Raw genomic sequence first — 11,854 nt, 5'->3', positions numbered from 1 at the left:
GCCAATGATGTAGAATATCTTTTCATGTATCTATTGGCCATTTGTATCTCTTCTTTTGTGAAGTGTCTATTCAACTCAGTTGCCCACTTCTTAATTGGGTTGTTTGTTTTGCTAGTCTAAAGTCTTTTGAGCTTTGTGTATATTCTGGATATTAGCCCTCTATCAGAGTGGTGGCTGGTAAAGATCTTCTCCCATTCTGTGGGCTTCCTCTTTAGGTTCTTGATGATTTCCTTTGCTGAGCAGAAACTTTTTAGTTTGATGCCATCACACTTGTTAACTCTTGTTTTAATTTTCTGTGCTTTGGAGGTCTTGTTGAGAAAGTTGCTACCTGTGCCTATATGTTGGAGAGTTGAGCCTATGCCCTCCTCTAAGAGCTTCGCGGTCTCTGGTCTGATTTCCAGGTCTTAGAACCCTCTTGAGTTGATTCCTGTGTACGATGAGAGGTAAGGATTTAGTTCCATCTTTCCACAAGTGGATAGCCAGTTCTCCCAGCAGCATTTGTTGAAAAGGCTGTCTTTTCTCCAGCGTATGAGTTTGGCTCCTTTGTTAACAATCAGTTGACTAACGGTGTGTGGATTTTTTTCTATATCTTCTATTTGTCCACTGGTCTGTGTGCCTGTTGTTGTGCCAGTACCATGCTGGTTTTTTTTTACTACTATTGTTCTGTAGTATAATTTGAACTCAGGCATTGCGATGCCTCCTATATGGTTCTTATTGCTGAAAATTACTCTAACGATTCTGGGTCTTTTCTTTCTCCATATAAAATTCATGACTGATTTTTCTAGGTCTATGAAGAATGTCATTGGTATTTTTTTTTTTTTTTTTTAGTACTGGGGGTGGAACCCAGGGGCTTTTCTACCTCCAGGCTATACTCCCAGAGAATACTTTATTTGGAAACAGGGTCTCACTAAGTTCCTGAGAGCCTCACTAAGTAGCTGAGGCTGGCTTTGAACCTGTGCGATCCTCCTGTCTCAGCCTCCCAAGCACGGGGATTACATGTCATTGGCATTTTGATAGGAATTCCATTGAATCTGTGGATCACTTTTGGCAGAATGGCCATTTTGATGATATTTATTCCGCCTATCCATGAGCAGGGGAGATCCTTCCATCTTCCGAGGTCTTCTTCAATTTCTTTCTTTAATGTTTTATAGTTTTCATTATAGAGATCTTTTATTTCTTTGGCTTATTCCTAGGTATTTTATTGGTTTTGAGGTTATTGTGAATGAAATTGTTTTCTTTATTTCTTTCATTGTGGATTCATTGTTGGCATATAGAAAAGCAACTGATTTCTTTAGGTTGATTTTGTATACTGCAAATTTGCTGAATTGATTAATCAGCTCCAGTAGTCTTTTGGTTGAGTTCTTTGGGTCTTCTAGATATAGGATCATGTCATCTGCAAACAAGGATAATTTTAATTCCTCTTTTCCTATTTGAATTCCTTTGATATTCTTCTCTGTCTTATTGCTGTGTTGGATTTTGTCAAATGCTTTTTTAGCACCTATTGCTATGATAATGTAATTTTTGTTTTCAGTTCTACTTATGTGGTGAATTACATGTATTGATTTGTGTATGTTGAACTAGCCTTGCTTTTCTGGGATGAAACCAACTTGGTCGTGGTGTACAATTCTCTCGATAGTGTTGTCCCACAGTTGTTGGATATTTCGGTCCTGTTGTTGTATTGTCTTCCGTCTGCTGCTGACTGTGCTTTTGGTTTAGAATGAGCTGTCTTCTAACAGTCATATTCTGTTTTCCGTTCCATCTAATCTTCCAGAATTCCTTTCTATTGCTGTTCATTTATTGACTCTTTCATTCCAGGCCTCTTTCTGATTCTTTCTTAATGACTCCATTTCCTCTTTCATTTCCTATACACTTACTGTGAGGCCTTTCATCATATTGAAGATCAGGATTCAGCATTCTCCTTTTTGCATTTCTTGTCGGTCAGTATTCATGATTTCCTTTATTTACTCACTGTTCCTAGTTCTTATATTTTCAGAGTTATTGGGTGTGTTTCTCTGTTGTCTTAGCATCGTCTTACTTTTTGTGTGTGACTCTGTGGATAATCTGTCTGATCCAATCTTAGCAGTAGGAAATTAGAGGTGTCAGCAGGTTCATGCATGGGTAAGCAGTGATTTTTTTCAATTGTGAGGGTTGGGCAAGGATGGAAGAGCTGGGGTAATGGGTACAGGAATTGGGTAGAGGATATGATTAAGTTGGGTAAGAATTAAATATAATAAAGTAGTATCTGGTTGAGAGTGAGAGAAGGTAAGAGAGTAGGATTCTTATAGTTAGTATAGAGTATTTAGGTATGGAGATATGAAATTGAATATAAAACAGGGAGATACAGTAAGGAAAAAAAGTTTTGAGAGAAAAGAGTAGATAGGCTAGAGTGAGGAAGCTTGTGAAAGGAATGGGGGAGGGAGCATACAAGCATGCATAAAGTAACAAGACAAGTAACAGAAACTAACAATTATAAGTCAAATACAAAAAACAAAAGGGAAAAAAGAAAAAGAACAACAAGAAAAAAAACAAGTGACAGTGTGAAAGAAAACAAAACAAAACAAATAAAACAGTAGTCCTTTAGCCAGACGTGGTGGCGCATGCTTGTCATCCCCGTGCTTGGGAGGCGGAGATGGGAGGATTGCGCAGGTTCGAAGCCAGCCGTGCTGGCTTAAGAGAATCTGTTTAAAAAAAAAAAAAAAAAAAAAAATATATATATATATATATATATATATATATATATATATATATATATATATCAGGCTTTCTGCCCGTGGACATCGCCGAGGAAGCATCGTTAAAATCTCTCTTCCCGTTGCCGTCATGTCTAAGTCAGAGTCTCCTAAGGAGCCCGAACAGCTGCGGAAGCTCTTCATCGGAGGGCTGAGCTTTGAAACAACTGATGAGAGTCTGAGAAGCCATTTTGAGCAATGGGGAACACTCACGGACTGTGTGGTAATGAGAGATCCAAACACCAAACGCTCCAGGGGCTTTGGGTTTGTCACTTACGCTACCGTGGAGGAGGTGGATGCAGCCACGAGTGCCAGACCGCATAAAGTAGATGGAAGAGTTGTGGAACCGAAGAGAGCAGTCTCAAGAGAAGATTCTCAAAGACCAGGGGCCCACTTGACTGTGAACAAGATCTTCGTTGGTGGCATCAAGGAAGACACCGAAGAGCATCACTTACGAGATTATTTTGAACAGTATGGAAAAATTGAAGTGATTGAGATAATGACTGACCGAGACAGTGGAAAAAGAGGGGCTTGGCTTTTCTAACTTTTGATGGCCATGATTCTGTGGATAAGATTGTCATTCAGAAATACCATACTGTGAATGGCCACAACTGTGAAGTGAGGAAAGCCCTGTCAAAGCAAGAGATGGCTAGTGCTTCTTCTAGCCAAAGAGGTCGAAGTGGTTCTGGAAACTTTGGTGGTGGTCGTGGAGGTGGTTTTGGTGGCAATGACAATTTTGGTCGAGGAGGAAACTTCAGTGGTCGTGGTGGCTTTGGTGGCAGCCGTGGTGGTGGAGGATATGGTGGCAGCGGGGATGGCTACAATGGTTTCGGTAATGATGGAAGCAATTTTGGAGGTGGCAGAAGCTACAATGATTTTGGCAATTACAGCAATCAGTCTTCAAATTTTGGACCCATGAAGGGAGGAAACTTTGGAGGCAGAAGCTCAGGCCCCTATGGTGGTGGAGGCCAATAATTTGCCAAACCATGAAACCAAGGTGGCTATGGTGGTTCCAGCAGCAGCAGTAGCTATGGCAATGGCAGAAGGTTTTAATTACTGCCAGGAAACAAAGCTTAGCAGGAGAGGAGAGCCAGAGAAGTGACAGGGAAGCTACAGGTTACAACAGATTTGTGAACTCAGCCAAGCACAGTGGTGGCAGGGCCTAGCTGCTACAAAGAAGACATGGTTTAGACAATACTCATGTGTATGGGCAAAAAAAACTCGAGGACTGTATTTGTGACTAATTGTATAACAGGTTATTTTAGTTTCTGTTCTGTGGAAAGTGTAAAGCATTCCAACAAAAGGGTTTTAATGTAGACTTTTTTTTTGCAGCCATGCTGTTGATTGCTAAATGTAATAGTCTGATCATGACGCTGAATAAATGTGTCTTTAAAAAAAAAAAAAAAATATATATATATATATATATATCAGGTCTGGGAATGTAGCCCGGAGGTAGAAGGGCTTCCAGGAACCCCAGTACCACCAAAAAATTAAAAAATAAAAATAAAAACAGCAGTCCTGCTAATTTACATATATAGGGCCCGGGCCCGTATAATGTCTGTATGCCTGCTCACTGTAGTAGATTCTGTAGTATATTCCAATGTCTCTCACTTCCTCCGTAACCTATTGTCAGCTTTGGACCCACGTTATGAGTGTTTGTGCCCCTCTCTCGCCTCTGACAGTTTTGTGCTCAGGTTTCAGGGCATCGGGTGTCACTGTAAATGAGTTCCATGTAAGCACAAGGTTCTACATTTTTCCTCCCGGGGCTCTCTCTCTTGGGCCCTGGGCTCTGAACTATCTGGCCCTAGGCTCTGTTCTCTCTGGCACTGTGTTCCATGCCTTCAGGCACTGGGCTTGGCACCCTCCGGCCCTGGCTCAGCACCCTCCAGCCCTGACTTGGCACCTTCCGGCCCTGGCTCTACGCTTTCCACCCCAGGCTCTGCGACCTCAGGCCCTCAGCTCTGCACTTTCTGGGGCTGTGTTCTGCACATTCTGACCCTTCTGGCCCTGGGCTCTGTGCCTTCCAGCTCTGGGCCTGTGCCTCCCTACCCGCACCGGTGAAGGGTGTCCAGTGTAGTCTCACAGTGACCACTTATGATCTTGCGCAGATACCATGCCCTGAGCACTATAGGCTTTTCCTGCATCTCTGGAGGTTCTAACTGGACTACCTCCACGATGGGCCTCCAGGTCATAGCCAGCCGGGGTCAACGCAGCTGCTCTGGGCAGTCATCTGCCCAGTAAAGCAACATCCTGCGGGCTGGATCTCTGGAGAGCACAGTGCGCTGCTCCGGGTGCCAGCTTCTGGTGAGCGCACGGACTTTTGCATCTTTTTCTCCATCCCGGAAGTGTGGTGCTGGTTGCTTAAGATGTGGAGCTCAGCTGCTGCTTTCTGCACTTCAAGTTCTTGGATTACTTGTCAGAATTTCTTGGGGCTGTGGAGCCGGAGCTGTTCAGGCTGTGGAGTTGCGGTTCAGGCTGGAGGCCCGAGATGGCACAACACGAGGTCAGTCTGGTACACAATTCTTTAAAAATTATCTCAAATTTTACTGGCGTGTGTTGCTGAGCGCTGGTCTGGGTCTCTGGAGGGCGTGGTGAGCTCGGCTACCACTGCTGCAAGTAGTAGCCGGTGTTTGCACAGGAGGAACTGATGACTTACAATTCTGATAATCTGCAGCTGCTTTCTTCAGGTCCTTAGTTGTCCTCCTGTTCATCTCTGAAGCTGGGTGCAGTGAAGCAAGATGGGGCCAGTGTGGTGTTCGTGGCCACAAGGTAGGCAGGTTTCCTTTCTGTTGTTGAGCGCTGCTCTGGATCTCTGGAGGCCGTGGTGAGCTCGGCCGCCACTGCTGGAAGTTGTAGGCGGTGTTTGTGATGGAGGACCAGATGGCTTACAATTCTGATTATCTGCAGCTGCTCACTTCAGGTCCTTGCTTGTTTTCCTGCTGGTCTCTAGAGTCGGGTGCAGTGAGACAAGATGGCTTTGCTGCGGTGGTCGCGGCTGCTAGGTGAGCGGGTTTCTTTTCTGCTCTCTGATCGCCTTAAACTTATTGTGTTATTTTTCTAGTTATGGTATTTTCTGGCTTTTGTAGGACACTGTTTTTAAGGCAATGGGTATCGGGTGTGAGCAGGACCGGTACGTGTGGCTTCCCTCAGTCGCCATCTTTCAGAAGTTGACACACACTCTCTCGACCTCTTCTTTCTCTCCAACTTCTCAGTACCATCTTAACACAGATTGCTATAATCAGATTTAATTTAATTTTTTTTTGGTACTGAGGACTGAACTCAGGGCTACCCAACTCTGAGCTATACCCATGGCCTATTTTATTTTATTTTATTTTGAAATGAAGTCTCACCAAGTTTTTTTTTTTTTTTTTTTTTTTTTTTTTTTTTTTTTTTTTTTTTGTGGTACTGGAAGCCCTTCTACCTCTGGGCTACACTCACAGACCTATTTTTATACTTTTTAATTTGGAAACAGGGTCTCTTAAGCCAGCGTGGCTGGCTCCGAACCTGTGCGATCCTCCTGTCTCCGCCTCCCAAGCGCAGGGATTACAAGCGTGCGCCACCACGCCCGGCTTCACCAAGTTTTTGAGGGTCTTACTAGGTGGCTTAAGGCTGGGCTCGAACCTGTGATCCTCCTGTCTCAGCCTCCCAAGTACTGGGATGCCAGGCGTGCACCACTACATCCGGCTCGGGAGCTAAGCTCTTTAAGAGGCAAGGCCTAGTTCCTGGAGGGTGACAGATGTCTCCCACAGGAAGACGGTTGTGGTACAATCTCATAACACCAGATTCTAAGCCCAAGTCACACGTAACCTCCTCCCTCCCAACCTTTTACCTTAAGTTTCCTGCAGAATTCATCACTGCTTGGCCTTCAGTAATCTGTTCTCTTTGGCAGCGTTACGGCCCCAGCTCTGTTGCTCTCCTGCTCTATGTACACGCTCCGGGCAGCTGGCAAACGTCACGACTCCCAGGCCGCATCCCCAGCCCCCGTGGCCTCCTAGGTGACTGAACTCCTCACTGCCTACCCACGGCCTGCAGGCCGCCAGGTTGAGTCAAAGCTCAGCTGATTATCGGCCTCTCCGCACTTCCTTCCTTCCATTGTGAATTTCAGTCAAACACTGAAACACATCTGACTTATCGTCCTTCTTCCTTTTCTCCCAAACACACTCGACTCCCGCGTGCCTGCGACTTCTATTTCTAGAAATATGAATCCTATTTCCGAAATCGCGATCCTCCTGGAGTTCAACCCCTTGCCTCCTTCCACCGCTATCTGCGAAAAAAAAAGCAGGAAGGAGGCTCATGGGCGCCTAGGAAATAGAGTTCAGGGGCAGTCTACCCCTGCGCTACACCCCTAACCATTTTTATTTATTTCTTTCTTTCTTTTTTTTTTTTTTTTGGTGGTACTGGGGTTTCTGGAAGCCCTTCTACCTCTGGGCTACACTCCCACGGGCTACACTCCCAGACCTATTTTTTAACATTTTTATGTGAAAACAGGGTCTCAAGCCAGCAAGGCTGGCTCCGAACCAATGCGATCCTCCTGTCTCCGCCTCCCAAGCATGGGGATTACAAGCATGCGCCACCACGCCTGGCTTATTTCTTTTGTTTTGAAACAGGGTCTCAGTAAGATGCTGAGGCTGGCCTCCAAAAGGTCATCCTCCTGACTCCAGCCTACCAAGTGCAGGGATTACAGGCATGTGGCACCATACCTGGCTGAGAATGGAAATTAGTAACAACACCAGTAATGATACCAGCACTGATGACTGCCACTTCGGTAGCTCTTTTATGGCTTGGCACTACGCTAACGCCTTTGGGGTCCAGGTGCTCCTTGGTGTCCCTGAGAGATTGGTCGTAACCCTCCCCCATGCCAGCCCTTATATAATATGGTGAGGTATGCATATATCCTCCTGTGTACCTTAGCCTTTAGGTACTGACAAGATTCGAGGCAATGTAAGTACTTGTTACACAGCATCGTTTAGGAAATAAGTCTTAGGAAATAATTCAACATGTCCATTTAATAAGTCTTCATCTCCAGTGTGGATGTATTTTAAAAACATATTTTCAGTGTGTGGTTGATTGACTACACAGAGACCAAACCCACCTTTACAGATACCCAATTGTATTGACTTATTTAATTTTCATAAAACCCCATTATTTATTTATTTATTTATTTATTTATCTATCTGATGCTGGGGATTGAATCTAGGGGCATTCTACCTCTGAACTACTTTTGTGTGTGTGTGTGTGTGTGTGTGTGTGTGTGTGTGTGGTACTGAGGGGGGTGTGGAACCCAGGGGCTTTCTACCTCCAGGCTATATCCCAGCCCTATTTTATAATTTATTTAGAAACAGGGTCTAAGTTGCTGAGAGCCTCACTAAGTAGCTGACGCTGACTTCGAATCTGTGCGATCCTTCCGTCTCAGCCTCCCAAGCGCTGGGATTACAAGCGTGCGCCTCCCACGCCCAGCCCCATGGCCTATTTTTATTCTTTATTTTGAAACAGGGTCTCACTGAGTTGCAAAGGGCCTCGCTAAGTAGCAGCTGAGACTGTCTGCGAACCGCAGTCCTCCTGTCTCAGCCTCCAGAATGCTGGGATCACAAGCGTGTGCCACCATGCCCAGCTAAGTTGACATTTTTAAACGGAGACTGAAAGAAGAGAGGTAGTGGCAGGTCTTTGAGGCAGATATAAATAAGTGTCACACAGAAAACCTTTTCCTCTGCTAGAGCTGAAAGATCGAGGTAGCTAAGTAGTGAGAAAGGGGGCAGTGATTCCTGCTGCATCCTGGGGCTGGACCAGACTATCTGGGGCCGTGGAGGTTGGGTTTCATTGTCTGCAATAGAAAGATGACAGGATTGCATGCAGACATGGGAAGGGTCTGGCTCCAATGAGGAGCACTCTTTTGCTTCTAGAGACGGGATTGGAAGGGGACAGGAGGGCAACGTGGAGAACGTCGGAGGTAAGGGCGATGCTCCAGGCTGGGGATGGTGAGGGTCAGATGTGGATGCAGCGTCGGAGACCTGTCTTAGAGATGGCATCTGAAGACCTGGTGACAGATCAGCTGTGGTCAGGGACGGCTTTGATTTCTGGTTTGAGCAGGGAGTCTGTATGTGGCCATCTTCTCTTTTAAGTGATAAGACCGCAGCTCCAAGAGGCCGGGTAGCCGGTCCCAGGAGGGGTTGTCTAGTCAACGGTGCGTCGTGATATCCGGCTCCCGACACTCTACACCCAACCGGCATGCCGCGTGCTGCCTCCCAACTGCACCTTGCTTCTCTCTAGAAGCTGTGACATGATTACCTGCGGAATAATAACCTGTCAGCCACCCATAACGCTGTTTAGTTATGAGGGAGAAGGTGGACACGCAGGTGCGTTATGTTGCTTGGTCCTGGAGTGTTTTGGAAAGCTGTGTTTGCAGTAGACACTGGAGGTGATGTTACTCCTTTAAGGTTTAACCTGGGTAAGCAGGATAAAGTGTAAGCACTGGAGAGGCATAACCCCACACAGGGCCTGCCTGTCGCCACACAGAAACCAAGCTTGTTCTCTGAGATGTGGTCATTCCTGGATTCCTCTGAGGTCTTTCAGCAACTTACTCGTTGTTAAGGGCAGTTGGCCTGGGAGAAATAGGTTTTCTCTATGGGATAAAGAAGAAAAAGAAGTAAATTCATAGGAACCAGAGCACAGCCCACTCCTCATGGTTACAGAGGGAGGACCACACGGCTGGTAAGGCTATTGATAGCTCAAGGCAGCATTGAATTAAAAAACAAGGAAAACTGCCAGGCGTAGGGGTGCACGCTTGTCATCCCAGCGCTTGGGAGGCTGAGACAGGAAGATCACACAGGTTCAAAGCCAGCCTTAGCTACTGAGTGAGACCCTGTTTCTAAATAAAATATAAAATAGGTCTGGGGGTATAGTTCGGAGGTAAAATGCCCCTGGGTTTCATCCCCAGCACCACCAAAAAACAAAACAAAATAAACAAACAAGGAGATCTCAATTATGCATGATAGCCCTAACATGAGATCATTTCTTTTCTTTTCTTTCTTTTTTTTTTTTTTTAGTGTTTTTGTGCTACTGGGGATGGAACCCAGGACCATCCTACCTCCGAGCTACACCCTCAGCCCTATTTTTTATTCTTTAATTTGAAACAGGGTCTCGCTGAGTTGCAGAGGGCCTCACTAAGTAGCTGAGGCTGGCCACGAACCTCGATCCTCCAGTCTCAGCCTCCTGAATGCTGGGATGACAAGTGTGCACCACCACGCCCGGCTCATGAGATCACTTCTTAGATACATTCTGGTGATTGCTGAGACTTCTAGATCCTCCTGGGATCTCAGGCATCTGCAAAGCAGCCCTTTTATTGTATTTGCAGAACCACAGGTCTTGGGAGAGAGGCAAGAATAGAAGAACATGGCGCCGCGGCAGGTGGGTTTACCTTCAGGGACTGATTGACTGTGGCGTAAATCGTGACTGACTCATGTTTTGTAGGTGTTGGAATTTCCATTTCCTGTAAAAACAATTTACTAAAGCATCATACACCATGCTTGGCCCAGGCAGAGACAAAGAGCTTCATGCCTACATACACTCTTGGGGGAAGGAATTAATAAAAGAGGGAAGGTGCAAGTTTTTAAGAGAGGAAGGACAGGAAGCACTAAAGGGGACTGCCGAACACTGCTGCTCAGACCAGTGAAGACATGGCATTTCCTGTGCTTCAAACAGAAAAGCCACACCTAGGCAAAGCAGGGGGGGAGAGGAGAGAGGGGGGGAGGGGGAGGGAGAGGGAGAGGGAGGAAGAGGGAGGGAGAGGGAGAGGGAGAGGGAAAAGAAGGGAGGAGAAAGAGAGGGAGAGAGAGACAGAAAGAGGAGAGAGAGACAAAGAGAGAGAAAGACAGAGACAGAGAAGAGGAGAGGAGAGAGAAGAGGGGAGGAGAGAGAGAGGGAGAAAAGAGGGGAGGAGAGAGAGAAGAGGGAGAAAGAGAAAGGAGAGGAGAGACAAAGAGAGACAAAGAAAGAAAGAGACAGAGAAGAGAGAGAGAAGAGGAGAGAGAGAGGGAGAGAAAAGGGAGAGAGACAGAGAGAGGAGAGAGAAAGAGAAAAGAGGAGAGAAGAGAGGAGAGGGAAAGAGAGAAGAGAAGAGAGAGAGAGCAGGGGAGAGAGAGGAGAAAGGAGAGGGAGAGAAAGAAAGGCGGTTTGTGTGAAGGGAGGAACACACTCTTTTACCCCTGTAAGCCTTTTTATTTTGAAGTAGGTCTCGATAAGGGGCTGAGGCTGGCCTGGAGCCTGCCATCCTGCAGTATCAGCCTCCCCAGTCCTGGGATTCCAGCTGTGTAAGGCCACCGTGGCCGGCTTTAGCTGGTGTTTATTGGGGGAGAGAGGGATGGGTGAAGACCTGCGTTGCATTTTCAGAAAGCTTGTCATTCTGCGCAGGGGACAAGGTGGGCAGCTATGCTTCCTAGTTGGAGAACGGTGGCCAAGGTCGGGGTAACTTCTCCCTCAGGGCCCTGCGCGTGACTTTGCAGTCCCGGCCCTCTGTCTCCTTCTCCCTCAATGGCGGACGTGGGCCAATGGCCGTGGCAGTGACGAGCGAGCCCGCGGGTGACGAGGCTGGGGCAAGCTGGGAGGACTCACGTGGTGGGGATGAGTGACCTGAACATACACCGTGCTCCCTGGAGACACTGAAGAGCACTCTATGTCTGGAGAGGACCCGGCTGTCAACACAGAAAGGCACCGTCAGAGGCAGAACTCTGGGACCGCTCCCCAGGACTGCACCTCCCCGGAGCCAGTCCCGAGCCCTGTCTTTGCTTAGGACTCTTTGGTTTCGGGGCGATCCTTGGGGTTCTGGGTTGAACCAGAACCTTCTCAGTCCTGTGGTTTACTTCTGACCTCTCTGTGGTGGGGTGGTCTTGAGGTGTCCTACTTTTATTTGGTACAGGGGATGGAGCCCAGGAGTATTCTATCTCTGAGCTATACCCCCAGCCCTGTTTCTTTATTTTGAAACAGGTCTCACTAAGTGAGGGCTTTTTTAGGCTGCCGAGGCTGGCCTCAAGCCTGCAATCCTCCTGGCTCAGCCTCCCAAGTACTGGGATTGCAGGTACATGACCCCACACCTGGGGCCTTCTCTTCCCTCGTCTTTCCTGGTCTGCTCA

General features: G+C 46.8%; 1 pseudogene across 1 annotated transcript; it reads left to right on the top strand.

Moving 5' to 3' along the window:
• Positions 1–2,766: 2,766 nt before the first annotated feature.
• LOC308279566 (heterogeneous nuclear ribonucleoprotein A1-like) lies at positions 2,767–3,704 on the top strand (annotated as a pseudogene). Its single transcript has one exon. The product of its transcript is annotated as a heterogeneous nuclear ribonucleoprotein A1-like (transcript).
• The last annotated feature ends 8,150 nt before the right edge of the window (positions 3,705–11,854 follow it).

Source organism: Muscardinus avellanarius (genome assembly GCF_963383645.1).
Source record: "Muscardinus avellanarius genome assembly, contig: SCAFFOLD_77, whole genome shotgun sequence".
NCBI classification, from domain to species: Eukaryota; Metazoa; Chordata; class Mammalia; order Rodentia; family Gliridae; genus Muscardinus; species Muscardinus avellanarius.
The sequence above is the reverse complement of the archived record's forward strand: the minus strand, read 5'-3'. Positions and strand labels throughout refer to the sequence as shown.